At 38.8% G+C, this 15,400-nt stretch overlaps 1 protein-coding gene across 3 annotated transcripts in view; it reads right to left on the bottom strand.

Annotated features, from left to right (window-relative positions):
• Nucleotides 1-7,274, bottom strand: part of PLCE1 (phospholipase C epsilon 1) — a 142,385-nt gene extending 135,111 nt beyond the window's left edge. For all 3 annotated transcript variants that reach the window (XM_033065666.1, XM_033065667.1, XM_033065669.1), the window contains exon 1: nucleotides 7,206-7,274. The gene's annotated coding sequence lies outside the window, so the exon portion shown is untranslated. The remainder of the gene's footprint in view (nucleotides 1-7,205) is intronic.
• Nucleotides 7,275-15,400: the final 8,126 nt, after the last annotated feature.

Here is a 15,400-nt window from a genome sequence, read left to right as displayed (position 1 = left end):
TTTCTACACAGCACTACTGAACCTGGCTTGCAAATCTAGAATCACAGTTCACAAAGTATAAAGAATTAATTTCTGAAGAGGATTCCCAGTATTGCCAATTCTTACAGCCATGTACTCAGAGAGACACTGTTTAGCCAGACACCATAGTTGTACTATTATATAATGACTAGTTGTACTGGTAATATAACTATCCATAATCTGAACCTTAAAAACAGAACCTTTATTTATAAAAACAAAATGAAAATAGGAACAATAATGGTTTAATAATTCTAAGACAAAAAGGAAGGTTCCATGGAAGGAAAATAAGGTTTTAAAATTTGATGCTCTAAACGGTGCTGACAACACGTTTTTCATAATAAAATCAGTTTGTTGGCATGTCCCCAGAATGGACTGGAATGACTAGACAAAACAGTGAAAATACATCTCAACTGTAGATATTATCCATTTATTAATATCATACATTATCCCATTATTTTTCTAATTCCCCCAAAGTTAATCTAAAATTTTAGTATCTCCTTATCTCAGTAAAGCAGAAGGACCATTTACAACCCAAAATGTTGCTGACTCCTAAGGTATTCATATTGCTTTATACAAATGAATCTACAAAATTTTACAAAAAGACTGTTTTCCCTGATCCCTCAAGTCCTTATATCTCCTACGATACAGAAATAAGAAGTTTTAAGACAGAGTTCCAGAATTTGCTGCGTGAGCATAACAACAGCAAGCAAAACATTCTTCCAAAGAGTATTCATAATTGAGTGACACAGGGATCCAGCAAAAAAACATTTGCCATAGCGCAGAATTTGCTGGAACAAGAAAAAAAATTCAGCTGACCACTAAAAACAACAACAAAAAAAAGGGCATTGAATAATTTAGGAGACTCATAAATGCCTTCTTAGTCATGGGCCTGAACTAACATTTTACAAGAATATTCTTTCTTTATAGCAAATCTAAAATGTCTCTGTAAGTATATATAAACAAATTTAATCTGCACAAATAAATTGGTAGTTGACCACATCTGCTTAATACAAAGAATGAGCAGTATTAATTTTATACTCCTTCTCCACAGTGAAACTGGCTGCTAAAGGTAGATTTTAAATGATCACAGCATTCCTATACCAGGATACTACATATACACTTAACTTTTATTTTCTTTTAGAAAAGTTAGGTAAGAATGGAAACAACTGAACAGTGCATTTGGGGGTTCAGCTGTATTTCCAAACAGTTTTCAACTTTAGACCTTTATCTACAAATGTTTTCTGCTGAAGTACCAAGAAGGCTAGTTTGGCTTAGGTGAATAATAACACCTTCTTCTTCAACCTGACACATCTAAAAAAAATTAAAGAATTAATAAACAATTCTCTTTCATCCTGTAAGTTAGTTTAAGTTAGTATTGGAATCTTGTCCTACAGTCTCTGAAATCTGTTTAACTAGGGGGACAAAGGCAGAACAAGCACCACAATGAAAACAACAGCACCCAATGCTACCTGGACTTGGCCTAAGCTAATATAATTTCACGAGATTATGGAATACTGATAGCTACTTTCTAAATCCATCCAATCAAAAAAAAATTAAAAATCCTAAAATTGTACTTAAATACTTAAATGACCCAGGCTAATGATATAAGGAATGCCTCTAAGTGGGATTGTCATGGAGGTTTCACAATGACACACATCTATTTTTATGTTGTTTCTCCCTATTTCATTTCTGAGTCTACTGAGTGAACACCACCGCTGAAGTTGAAGTTCTTGCTTATACCTTTCTGAATAAAAGTACAGAATGAGAAGACAGATATATTCAAAGCAATAATTACAGTAATATTCTGAGTGGCTCTTAAGACAAAAATATTTCCAATAGTTGCCCACTGTTTGATTTTATTGTTTCTATTTTTGTTGTCTATTCCATAAATTGATTATGAAGAAAAACAAAAACAAAAAAATGAGCAATCATAACAAAACAAAGGTAATTATGCAAGATTCTCGCCTTTTTGTATGCCATTTGTGGATAAAACTGCAAACAACAGACTATTTATACTACACTGATAATCTTCAAGGCTTCTAAAGGAGCCATATTAAGAAATATTATTCACCAAAAATGTAGAAGTGCCATAATGCAAAAGATTACAAGAAGCGTTATCTGCCTGGTCTTTTTGTCACCACTGCCACTGAATATGTTACAAAACCGTGGCCTGTAGCACAGCTAAGGAGTGAACATGAACTCCAGAAGCAAGTAGGGATTCAGCCTGTTTGCCAGCCCTTCCTGCAGTCAGAAATCCAGGGGTTTCCAGCCTTGCAGAGACTCTCCTCTATGTTTACTGCTTCCCATAAGTGTGCTGAATTAAAGTGGGTGCACACTGAGTGATCAGAAATTTAAAGCTTTCACAAGAAATACCTGCGATGAGGTTATTTTCCCACAGCTTTCAGCAGAACAATGCACATACTCACAGAACACCTGATACACTTGAAAGTTACCAGAAGTGTGACTTTTTGTAGAAAAAGTTAGAAAAATACTAACCAGTTAATAGAAATCTCTGCCCACCAATGCAACAATCTGATTATAAATGCATTTTAACATATTGGTCCAAACTGAACAATAACTAACTGGTTGAAAATACATCCTTGAAAAATGTCCGAGTATGAAAATTACCTAAAATTAGAACAGAAGCAGAATGTCATCTTCAAAATGCAAACCAGTCTGGATATTACAACATCAGGTTTTCTTTTTCCCTTGCAATTTGGTACATAACTAAAAATCCAAAACCCTAAAGGATTTAAAAAGGAGGTATTCACATCAAGAAAGTTCCTCAAGAAATCTACAGGTTGTTCTTTGATGTGAACTGTTAGTAGTACATAAAGCAGTAGCTGGTTTGGTATGACCCCTTTTTATCTTGCTACATTCCAAAGGGAAACCAAGTTGGTTTTCCCCAAAACACTGCTGAAAGGTATTTGTACCGCTACAGAAAGAAATTAACCTAATCCAAGCAACAGAGTTTTGTACTTGGAGTAAAGGAATGCATTATGAAAATGTTTGAAAGAAGATGCAGTGTAACAAAAACCTCAAATACCAAAGATCACTGTAGAAGCATTCCTGCTGTATGCTGTAGCACAGACAGAGAAACATACTGTGGGAGGAGAGATCTCACATCAGAGCATTGTCTGAAACAGCAGACAGCAAGGTCCTACTACACAAGGCAAGGTCAACGCAACTGGAGAGTCATCTGTTTAAGAAAACACACTATTATTAGATGCAAGTTATGCAGCACTTGTGCATACTAATAGAATAAAACCATTAGCCCAAAAATAACTATTTTCAAATGGTAGCTTCAACTTCGCTCTCAGTGTTTCTATTTTTTGTGTCTCATTTAAAAATCATTGACATAAGTAACATAACACTGAAAATGCCTGAGTATTTAATTTTTTAATTACTTTTTAAATGTTACACCAGACAAATACAATAGTATACTAAATTTTCTTTTAATAAGGAGTACCCACTGAAAATGTTGTAACAAGTTATTAAATTACTTACTGATAACAATGTAGAATAAAAAGTATCCCACAGTGGAGAGCCTATTTAACTGTTACGTTATGCCTCGAAAATGTCACAGTATATACACAGGCCCACAGAACACACTTCCTTGTACAACACTGAAGCCTGCACTGTCTCTATACCCAATTCTAAGCCAAGTATACACGAGTTTTGGATGTAAAGAATGCAGGAGGAAGCCCCATGGGGCACATCACATACTCCACAAGGTTTGTGTCCCTGTTGCTCTAAATCATCTACTGAAAGAGCTGGTATTACCGGTGGCATTGTCACTGACACTTGATAAATTGGAGCAATGTAGCGGGCTCTGGAAGAAGGATAATTCTGGTGGGGAGTTGAGCTCCTTCCTCTTTGCCCTTGTTACCAGGTTTCAGTAAGTGCTGCCACATCAAGTTCTTGCTTGAACATGTTGGATTATTTATGAATGATTGGGCAGTAAAGAAGAAAGTATTGTGGATGGCCTAGTTTAAAACCAGTGACATTAATTATGTCTTGCACAGAGATGTCAGCATGACACAATATGCAAAACCAGAGGATCAGACTTGGATCCCACATTGACATACTTACAAATTAACTTTTTTATTTCAAGTAAAATCAAAACTCTGTACCTTGAAACAGAAGGAAAATATTAGAGACCTCCCAATATAGGAAATTCATAGAAAGTCTGTCAGCACTTTATCCTCAGCTGTTAAACAAAAGTCTTGTTTCAGCAGATAGATGATTTGCACAAAAAAATCAAGGAGTGAAATATGACAAATATCTGGCAGTACCATGACTAAGGAAAACCCCACCCAAAGCATATATATACATATATATTCAGGTTTGCCAAGAAAAATAAAGCAGTATTCAGAGTAAGCTGGACTGTTCTCATATAATACATACTCAGTCATGTAAGCCCTCAAGTACACGAGCAACACCTCTCTTCTAAGTGGTTAAGAAGGCTCAGAAAGGGACAAAATTAAGGAAAAACATGGATTTCATGCTAGCATGCTAACATTTTCTAAAACAGAGACATGATGAAAAGCATTATTTACAAATGAATCAGACTGCATATTAAAGGTACAGACAGTTGTTAACCTGCTGCCTGCACAATCGAATGATAGCCACTGCTCAATAAAACCACCAATGGCTGCATTGTGAACAGGCATGAGAGTAAGTCTGTCCACACTGGAGCTGCATGTTTCTTTCCAACATTTCAGTTACTGGTATTTTCAAGAAGTATATAAAACAAACAAATAAACAAACAAACAAGAAGTGAATTATTGCTAATAACATATATCATTGTCATTTATAAAATTTAAGAGTCACAGTCACGACCCAAAATCCATTTTGCACTAAAATGCTGTTGAAGCACGAAACAAAATGACAACCCATGTTTTGAAGTGCGGTCATCAGTGTCTTACAAGAAAACATTCCTAAAGAAATGCTTTTGTAAATATGAACATCAATTAAGATGATCACTAAAAAAACCTTTAGTTTAATGTTTAATAAAAAAATCTCTATGCAAATCATGAGCTTCTAATGAAATAATAATTATTTTTTGCCTCCTTAATAACTGAATTTTTGTTTTAACTAATTCTCATTTTAAATCCAAGAACTATTGCTAAATGTCAGCTGTTCTTCTCCAAAAATAAGAGAAGACCTGCTACCTGAAGCAAAATATTTCCAGTGGTTATAAATGTACAATCTTTCATGAACAGTCACAACTGTCACTTTTCAGTGCGCACGTTGCTCCCATATTGGATTTCTGTGCAGGTCCTAGTCACTAGTGAATCTTAACATTCATATTTCTCTTAAATAAAACACAGCCCTTTTATCAAAGAAATACTCACCTCTACAAATACTTACAAATAGTGCTCAAATTATTTAATTACATTCTTTTGGATATCCTAAATACAGGAAATTTCTTTTTCTCATATTACAAATCTCCCAAATCTCAAATCACCTTATCATTTTTATGAACTTGCTCTATCTTCCTCTCCAGTAAACACAGTTTTGAGAAAATTATTTATTCTGCAGTAGGGCTTTCATGTTTCTTGAGCTAAAAATTTTACCTTGTGGCATTTCTTTCCCTTCTTAATGTCTTGGAACTCCGGTTTGAACATCACACTTTTATTGTATAAGACGTATCCCATGAAGTTAATGTTAATTGAAAGGACAGGAACTGCACTGCCTCATCTACAGTCACAAAGTCTTAATAATAAACTTTTTACCATGTATGAAAACACAAATGAATTAATTACAGTATCTAAGATTATTACCTCAATATGGCAAGCATGAATTCTATTTAGATGACTAAGAAAGCAAAACTTTTAGTAATCCTCTGCAAATTTATGCAGACTGGACATACTCCTCTATGTCTTGTGAATGTCTCTTGAGCACTTCCTAATACACAAAGCACAGTGTCTGTTTCTGGTTTCACCTTGTTATTTCACTGCTCACGTATTTGTTTCAATGTTTTTGTGATGATCACAATCATTGGTTGTTTGCCGTAGACTTTTTAAGGGATGTGACACCACAGATCAAAGATGATTATTTGTAGCTGGAGAAACATGACTTCTTAAGCTACATAATAGTCACGGCTCTGCAAGAATTACTAAGTAGCTGCTTCATAATTGGCAGATTCTCTGATCTTCTTTCAAATATACAAATGTAAAGGATGGAAATCTTTAGCAAACTTTTGTCACATAAACATCGAGGATGGAAGTATTTGGAAAACTTTATCAAACTTTTAGCATAATAAATACAAGAAGAAGGCCAATTCTGCTCCTTAAACAAATACCTCACCATGAAACAAAACATTTTACTGTTCCTTGAAGTACAGCTGATCCTTCAGGCATTTCTCTACCACTCTTAATCCAGTTCTTTCATTTCCTTTATCAGAAGAAGCCCAGATCCCAATCACCTGTATAGGGCCTTCCCTTTATCACCTGTGCTGGTGGCATCCCAAGAGGGTGCAGCAGAACAGATAAGCATCACACCTAGACACTTTGGTCCTGATCCTACAAACACTTCAGCAAAACTACTTCTCCAAGTGTTTGCAGACTTTGAGTCTTTCTAACTCAACAACACTTCACCAAGTGGGGCAAAGAGAAGTCTGGAGCTGGGAGGAATGCGCTGCCCCTTCACGCCTGGGTGTCAGGGCTTGCAGCACCCCCAAAGAGCAGAGACCCACTGAGGGGGAGAGGGGCAGCACCCCTGTCACAGCCACAGGCGCCTTCCAACGCCACATCTCCGATGCACTGCGCCAACCCCGGACTGGATTTGGCCAGACTTGAACGTAAAAATTACAACTGATTGTACAATCGCAGTGGAAGAGAGTGAGTGAGGGATGAATTTAGAACAATTTCTAGCACGTGGGATAAGGGCAGCCCACCCCAATTTTCTTTTGCATTTGGGGTTTTCTTGGTTCCCAGAGGAAGGGGGAGAACCCGCAAGCCGAAGGTCAGGGCGCGGGCAGCGGGGGCTGCGAACATGGCCGAAAGCGGAGCCCCCGCCCGCCGCGGGGCACGGCCGAGCGGGCAGCCCTCGGCAACCCCCCGGGGCCACGGGAGCCATGGGGGCCGCGACCCGGCCCCAGAGAGCCCCCAGAGGAGAGCCAGCCACGCTCGGGAGTCAGGGAAAGAGCCCGTGAGAGCGGGCGGGGTGTGCAGGGGACGCACCTTTCAGCGTACCCCGGCATCTCGTCCTCCTCCTCGGCTCGGCGGTGACTCCAGCGGCGGCGGGGCCGCGGCGGCGGAGCGCTCTGCGGGACGGGGCCGCCCCCGCCTCGCCACGGCTCCACGGCCGCCGCTGCCCGGGGCGGCGGAGCGAGCGAGGCGCCTTCCCCGGCGGGCCGGGGGCGGGGGCTGCGGGCGCGCACCGCCCCGCCGGGCCCGGGAGGGACGCGGAGAGCTGGGGAGGGGCTGCGGGCAGCGCCGCCGGCTCGCTCAGCCGCGGACAGAGGGCGCGGGGCCGCCCGGGAGGGTTGCCCTCGGACCGCCCCTCTTCGCTGGTGGAGAGCGCGTTTCTCCCAGCGGACGGGTCGCTAGGATCATCCCCTGCACACGAGGCAGACGGGATGCGGCAGCTCCTCCTCCTGCCCCGGGCACCCCGCGCTCCCACAGGCACGCTGCGGGCGGCGTGTGGAGCGCTCCACGTCCCGCAAGTGCCCGGTGGGAACCGCTGGCCCCGACCCCGAGCGCGGCTGCTCCTGGACGAGCAGGCGGCGCCCGCCGAGGGGACTCCCGGAGCCCGAGGGCGCGCCCCGGGTCCCGTCCCGCCGCTGGGAGCTGCCAGCCGGAGCCGCCCGCCCGAGAGCGTCCTCCTACCTCCCGCGGGCGGGCGCCGCCGGCCAAGCGCCCCAGCCCCGCGCCCCCGCTCCGCGGACTAGCGGCGCCGTCGCGCGCGGCTGGCCCCGGTCCAGCGCCATCGCCGTGCGCGCCCTGCGAGCGGGGCCGGGGCCGAGGCGGGGGCGGGCCGGGCCGCGGCTGCCTCACCGCATCGGAATGTGGGAATGTGGGCCCGGGCCCGCGCCCCCCGCCCGCAGCGCCCCGGGCGCGCCGCGGAGCGCGGGAAGCGCGGCCGCGCTCCGGAGCGGCTCGGGGAGCGCGGCAGCATCTCCCGGGCAGCGCGGAGCCTGCGGAGCGCAGCGGAACGCGGCGTGCTTCCATCGGCGCTGCTCCGGGGACAGCGCGGGTCGTGAAGGCAGCAGTGCACCTCTGCCTCCGATCTTTTCTAAGATGTAGAAGAAGCAAAAGTGTCTCGTAAAGTTCCAGTTTAAAGGAACCATTCTCAATTTTTAAGCTGGCGAGAGTTGGCTATAGCTAACACGAGTTTGTTTAGGACGTTTTTATGAGAAGGGCACCGATTCTCGTAACAAAGGTATGCGGGGATTGTGTCCCAATGTGGGGCTATAAAGCTTATAATTCATTTATTTCATTCTCTTTGAGAGCAAGGAACTCGTCGTACCGTTTTACATTATACTATTTACGTTATACTACAATCAGATCTATCCCTACGTATTCTACTTTGTTACCTGAGCAAACACTCATCACCTCATTGCAATAATTATCTTGTGAGCATAATACAAGAGTACTGCTGTCCTGTAGTAGCAAATGCTCTATTCGACAAATACATCAAAAAAGCCAGTGAAGTTACCCACTGGTAAGTTATGCATTTTCAAACAGTTTTTATATTGTTACTTGGATTTTTAAAACAAATTAGGTCAGCCATAGTGTTTTATATATTTATTCACTTATTAATTCCTGGCTTTACATTTATTATCTATTCTGAGTCTTTCCATGGCTTACAGGTTCTGATTATTTGAACAGAGACAAAAATACATCCAGCACAGTAAGGCACCTTGATCTTTTTAGCAGAATACCATCTAAATAATTTATTGTTTAGGAGATATGAGACATGGTCAGTCTGAACTAATTTAGGTAATTAACCTTTAATATTGATCATTCTATACTGAAATACAGTACATATTGGATAAAATCCAGGTCCTGTGGAAAATTTAACATTCCTTTTGCCTCCAGCGTGGCCTGGATTTCATTCACTGCCTATAGTATCCAAAAAATGCCGCAAGACAAAAGCTGAACCTTGAGTAGTGAATCTTTTCCAACTCATGTTTTGTGTAATATATGTATTTTTCAGTACTTTCATGTATTTAGAGCCTGAATATTGGCTCAAAATAGTTTCAATTAAAAATATTCTAGTGGACACTACAACTTGTGTCAGTTGCTTGTGTCAGTTGCTTCATAACAAGTCATGCAATGGATTTTCAGCTTTACAATAGTGACAATGAATTATCTTCCAAACACACAGACAACACCAACCTTTCCACAGAAACTTTTTCCAGTTTCTCTTCTTTTCCATTTGTTTTAAAGAGTTCAGGAAAGTTGCTATCACATTATTCCAGGGGAAAATACATATAACTGTTCCTTTACAATGTGTTTGCACTTTTTCCTCGACTTCCAAAACTCCAACAATGAAAGATATCCTATACTGAAAAGGAAGTGTTACATTTTGCTGAATGGAAAATTTGGAGAAATCACCATATCCTTGACTTGCCAAAAAGGCATCTGTCTTCAGGCACGTATCAATGGGCCAACTTAGTATACCAGGGATTAGTAATAAGCTCAAGCAATTTGTTGCATTAAGGACTTCATTCTTGATATCCAGCTTCTCACCTGTAAATTAAAGACTTCTTGTTTCATCAGGATACTGGATGATTATTTAATAACAGTAAGATTTTTGAACATTATGAAAGCTACACGTCAGATAAAACAGTGAGAGGCGCTCTGACAAAATAATTGAATGCTCATTTTCTCCAGGATGACATTTGCTTCTCTGAAACTGTAGAAGAAATTATGAATATCAAAAACCTGCAGGAGTGCTCTTTTCCTGAAATGTATTTATGCAATTAGCAGTTCAGAAATTGCATCCCTGTTACCAAGCATTGTAGGATGAGAAAAAATTGAATATGAAGAAATAATGGTGCCTAGACATATCTAATAAAGTTGTTGCAAGCAGACCTACTTGGGAAGAAGCTCATTTCCTTGGTGACAAGTTGGAAAGTTGCTGTTAGGATTGTTAGCCAGGACATCTCTCCATGGTTGTACACACAATGGAAGTGACTCCTCTCAAAAGAAGTGACCTCCCTTTCTTTAAATTTGTTCCCAAGGTGGGAGAACTCTACAGGCAGCCGGAATTCTACTTTCTCTGGGGGACTCCCACATCTGAGCTATGCAAAAGTGAATTTTGAGCTGCCTGGCAACCTCAACGTTATACAGATGAAGAAAGTATTTTTTTGCTGGACTTAAGTCATGGGTCATGGTTTCTTTTTAACATTCTCAGCCAAGCAGAGAGTACCTTGAGAATGCTTCAGTTTTCTCTCTCATTGTACATCAGTGTCTACCCTGTTCTCATGAGAACTCTCTGTTAGTCATCACATTATACCCTACTGCTCCAACAGGCTTGACCTGATACAGAAAGACAACACATCCAGCTCAAATACAGTATTTATAGGTATAGAAAAATACTTCCAGAAAATATTGGTGTGTCTCACAGTTTTCTACAACCATGCATTTTGGAATTTGGGTTGCAGAATTGATTTAGAGATGAACTTCAAAGAGATGCATAAATACTAAATTCCACACATTCCCATGAGATGGTAAGTATTATTCACATTATACAGATGGGGAAACTAAAGCAATGTGAGTTTACTTGGGTAATTTTCCTATCAGTAAAAAAATTACAGTGGTAGCATCAGTATTCAAGGATTACTCGGCCATTTTTTCTGCATTCAGTCTGAACTATGTATCACTTGCCTAAACCCTTCAGTATAATCTATAAAGGAATATTTAATTTTTAATTGTGGTATTATATAGCAATATTTTCAAACAATTTATTTAACAAATTACATAAAACACCTAAAATATGCTTTTAATTTTAAAAAAATAGCCAAAAGGTTTTTTCCTTAGGCTATGCTCCAAAATTCACCCGTTCAGCTAAGACTAAAGAAAAGCACGCACACTTGCACAAATGCAAACAGAAATTCTAAAAGAAAATTAGAAACACATGAAAGTAAGGACTGAAAATGTTGTTTTAACTGGACTCTGGTTTCAGTACAGCAAAATTTTCATTGATTTATTAATGGATAGGCAGTTTTCTTGTGAAGAAACACACAGGCTTTATCTGCAATTAATTCCTTGCTTCCAAGAAACCAATTATCATTCTACAGAAGTACAGCCCAGGGAGGCAGGGTGGCGACTGCTCTGTCAGGGCATCTCAGCTCTCTGTAAAGCACAACCCTGCTTCAGTCAAAGGGATTCTGCCCCATGAAAACACTTCTTACAAAAAGGCAGTTTCACTTAAGACAACTATTTTACCAAGAGACCTATTTTGAGGCTGTTTGTGACTGCTACATAAATAATCCAAACGAGTACAACTTCTATACTGATTCAAAATAATAAATAAATAAATAAAAACTAAATAAGACAAACTACTTGAATTTTGGAAATTGTTTTTAGATTTTTAACTCTGGACTGGAGGTTTCTTTTGAAGTCTGCAATTCTACAAATGTTCCAGAAGCTTTGTAACTACATTCCAAACTTAGTGTTACTTTATGTGATGTTTTGCCTGACTATTATAACCATCAGCAGTCATAGAGGCAATTCTGAAAGTCTAATGAACTTGCTCAAAGACTTTCTGACATTTCAATAAGGAAAAAAATATGTAGCTAGATTTACAAAAATAACAGTTTTTTAAAAAAGCTGAAACAATGAGCTTTGGAATTGACATCAGCTGTTTGACTTTCAAATCATTAATAAAGTCATCTCCCAGTTAGTCTTTGGAAGAGATACAAAAGGTTTTGTAGTAAACTTGCAAAAAGCTCACACGCTTTTTTCAAATATCTCTAGGAGAGAACATTTCTACTAAGGATAATTAATCATAAATATGGAATTATTGCATTATCATTTTTTTTGGCTACACAAGTTTCATATTTCTATGAAGTAGCTCTTGTGTAGCTCAATCAAAGCCTTTTATGCCTTAACTGTATTCCCATTGTATAACTTACCTATGTTTCTAGTATGCCATTATTTTATTATGGTTTTTTACATTAGACACTACATTAGAATACAGGTCCTCAAAACATCAGAGTCATAACTTGTTATTTCATATTACATTTCAGGCACAATGGAAGCCAAAGTATTAATACTAGTAATTAAATAAAGTTAATAAATTTTTAAAAATTTAGTACTATACCATAATTTTCTGCTAATTCTCCCTTTAAAAAAACCTCCAGAAGACGGAAAATACATAGCTATTAATTGTTTAATCTATGATAATTTGGGGGTCAATAATATACATAAATATTAGTGATCTTAAAGTGGCAAGTACTAACGCTTTCATTTCCATCAAATTATACAGTTGTGATGAAAACATATTAAGAAGCTTGCTTTATTATTTTCCTCATAGACTATATGATGTTCGTCAAATACACAGTAAAATCCTTATCACATTTATAATTATAAAATACATTTTTCTTTTATAAAATTGCAGGGTCCAACCAGAATGCAGTCTTTTTCTGAGTATCTCAACAATAAAACCTGATTTATCTAATCTATTACATGTGTTTTTCTATGTTTAATGCTATTAACTGTTGAAGTTCACCCAAATAATCATGTTGAACACTATTTCTAGGCTTATTTTTCCTGAGTGATATTTTCAAGGGAGTTTCACCAAAAGGTAGTTCTATTGCCTCATGATTGTGTCTTTAGTTTGAATACTAAATTATCACTGCACTCACAGATTCCTTTCATGTGCAAAGCAACAAATTGCCTGACTTGCCCATACTCTGTCATCCTTTTATACAAGCAGTCAAGACAATGAGTTATTCATAAAAGAATTCTAAAATCTGTATTGTCAAAACAACATCCAGTCTACAGGTTAATTTGATATTAACCCCATTCAGTTCCTTTATTGACAATCTGACATACTATGCATTTGACCAAATTCAATAACCAACAGAAGAATTTGTTTAGGTAACCAACCAGAACATTTAAAGCCATAAGATATTTTAGCTGGTTTTCTTTTAGTAGTTGAAAAATACAGGTGTCAACACAATGGGCAATCATATAAGAAAACATGAAATTACCCAGTATGTTAGTATTTTTCTCTTTTTAGTGTTAAGATACTTCATGTTGGGTGATTCCAGTTACCCTCTACATAAAAAGTGTAACTCAAAATCTTGTAGTGTTTTCACTGTGCAGTGTAATCCAGTGCAACATTAATAGAATAATTGAAACAGAAAATGTGTGTGAGCGTGCCTGAGCGTGCCTGAGTGTGCCTGAGTGTGAAGTCAGTCTGACTGATTAGGTGTTGAAAATATGACAGCATGGGTATGCTTGTGGTTAATAGCTCTTCAGAAACGAGCATTTATGACCAGGACTTTCCACAGAAGAAGCCAGACAATCAGACTGCAAAAAGGGTAATCACTATTTTCCTCTTCGCTCATGAAATAAAAAAAAGGATATTAACTTTGCAATATCTATTGCAATCTTCTCCCCCAAAAAGGAACATTATTAAATTTACTGTAAATTCTAAAAATACGTATTTTACAATCCATTTGTAAAGTTCTAGTACTAAATATTTCAAGGAAAAAGTTGCCTTGTTCCATTGTAACATCAGTGTACATAGTTTCACAGTTTGTCCTGAACAACACAATTTTCTGTAACCTTAAATACAACAGAGCTTTAGTAAAATATTTTTTCTTTTATAATAAAACCAAAATAAACTTCAGCTTCTGTTTTATATGCCAGTTGAGATTCTTTGCGGTAATTCCTTCCACATCTGCTCTGCAGCTTTCAGGTTTATAAAAGCAGCATCTTCCAATTTGCTTTCATCAAGATATCCATATGCTGTGTTTTATAGACATGTCGGTACAGTTTAACACAGAGTCACTAATTACAACTTGGAGTCATACATATGCTAAGGCTAAGAAAACAAATACATGTGGTTATGAGGCATTTAATACTGAAAATCCAAGACAACCTAGTCAAAAATTCTTCAAAGTGTGATAGCATACCAATAAAAGTACACCTGAAATGATCACAAAAGTCATAAAAACAAAGGAAAAAAGTAAATAATAAAACTATACATAAGCACCACGAAATTCTAAACTAATGACCTACAATCATGCAGAAAAATTACCAAGAAGATTCTGACAGCAAAACTGCTGCTAAAGAACCAAATGGTTTGTGAATGGGACTGGTATGGAAACATCTTCATCAAAAAGGTATCCAAAACAAATTTCTAGGATTTCTGAAGACAGTACAATGTTTCTATCTCCTGATTTCAAGTTTCTCAGTTGCCAGTGTATTGTAAATGTGATAGGCTTTCCAGTGAACAGTCCATCAGTGGCAGCATTTGAGGAGAAAGAGAGCATAAAATTTCCTCAAACCACATTAATCTTCACCATATGCAGGATTAGAGTTTAGCAGTATCCCGACTCATCTGTGGTGCTGTATTCCATTTTCTGAGCACCCTCACTGCAAACCCAATATTCCTGTCCCTTTGAGAGCCAAACCATAATAGCTCCCATTGATTCCACCTCTGAGAGATCACAATGTAAGCACACCTGAAAGTAGTTGCTGTTCTTTACAGCAAATTGTATATAAACATTGTAATGATCTGTATAAAAATTTGGGGCCTAAACATATCCATTAAGCTCCACAGAAAGAGATCTAGGCTGCAGTTTTTAAAAGTGCAGTGTAACACTTTGTGCTTCTGTCTAGAAGTTCTTAACACTTTAAAAATATTTAAATGGGAGAAATGAAATGTGAATAATGCTTTTCCATTAATTACCTACCTGGAACCTATTTCCAACTGTGAAAGAGGAAATCTGTCTTGTCACCAAAAAAAATCTGTAAAGACTGAAAAAATGCTTTCAATCCTGAAATGAAGTTCTTAAGATCCAAGGAGACAAAAGACAAATTAGAAAATCATGCTAAAAAATATCTTTGTGCATCAGAGAATTTGGAAAGACCAGAATCCTCTAGAAAATTGTAATGAGCAGAATCAAATCAGCAAATGTATTTTTTCTTGATCAAAACTGACATCTAGAGAACTACAGGCTAAAATAGTGTCCATCACCTTAGCGCAAGGTTTCCAGGATTAAAAAAAAGACATAGTAAAGAAATAGAAATTTGGGTATAACTCCAGTTTTCCTATTTTTTTTCCATGCTAATTGTGGGATACAGGCTGTAATCTGAAGCAAGCAACATGCTGTCAAGGGTATTCTTATATAATCAGCAGAGAACAAACTGTTCCTTCTCTTCCTTAAATCTGTACCCAATCACACAGACAG

The sequence above is a fragment of the Catharus ustulatus genome, chromosome 8 (genome assembly GCF_009819885.2).
Source record: "Catharus ustulatus isolate bCatUst1 chromosome 8, bCatUst1.pri.v2, whole genome shotgun sequence".
NCBI classification, from domain to species: Eukaryota; Metazoa; Chordata; class Aves; order Passeriformes; family Turdidae; genus Catharus; species Catharus ustulatus.
Note: the sequence above shows the minus strand (reverse complement) of the source record. Positions and strands in the feature narration are given on the sequence as shown.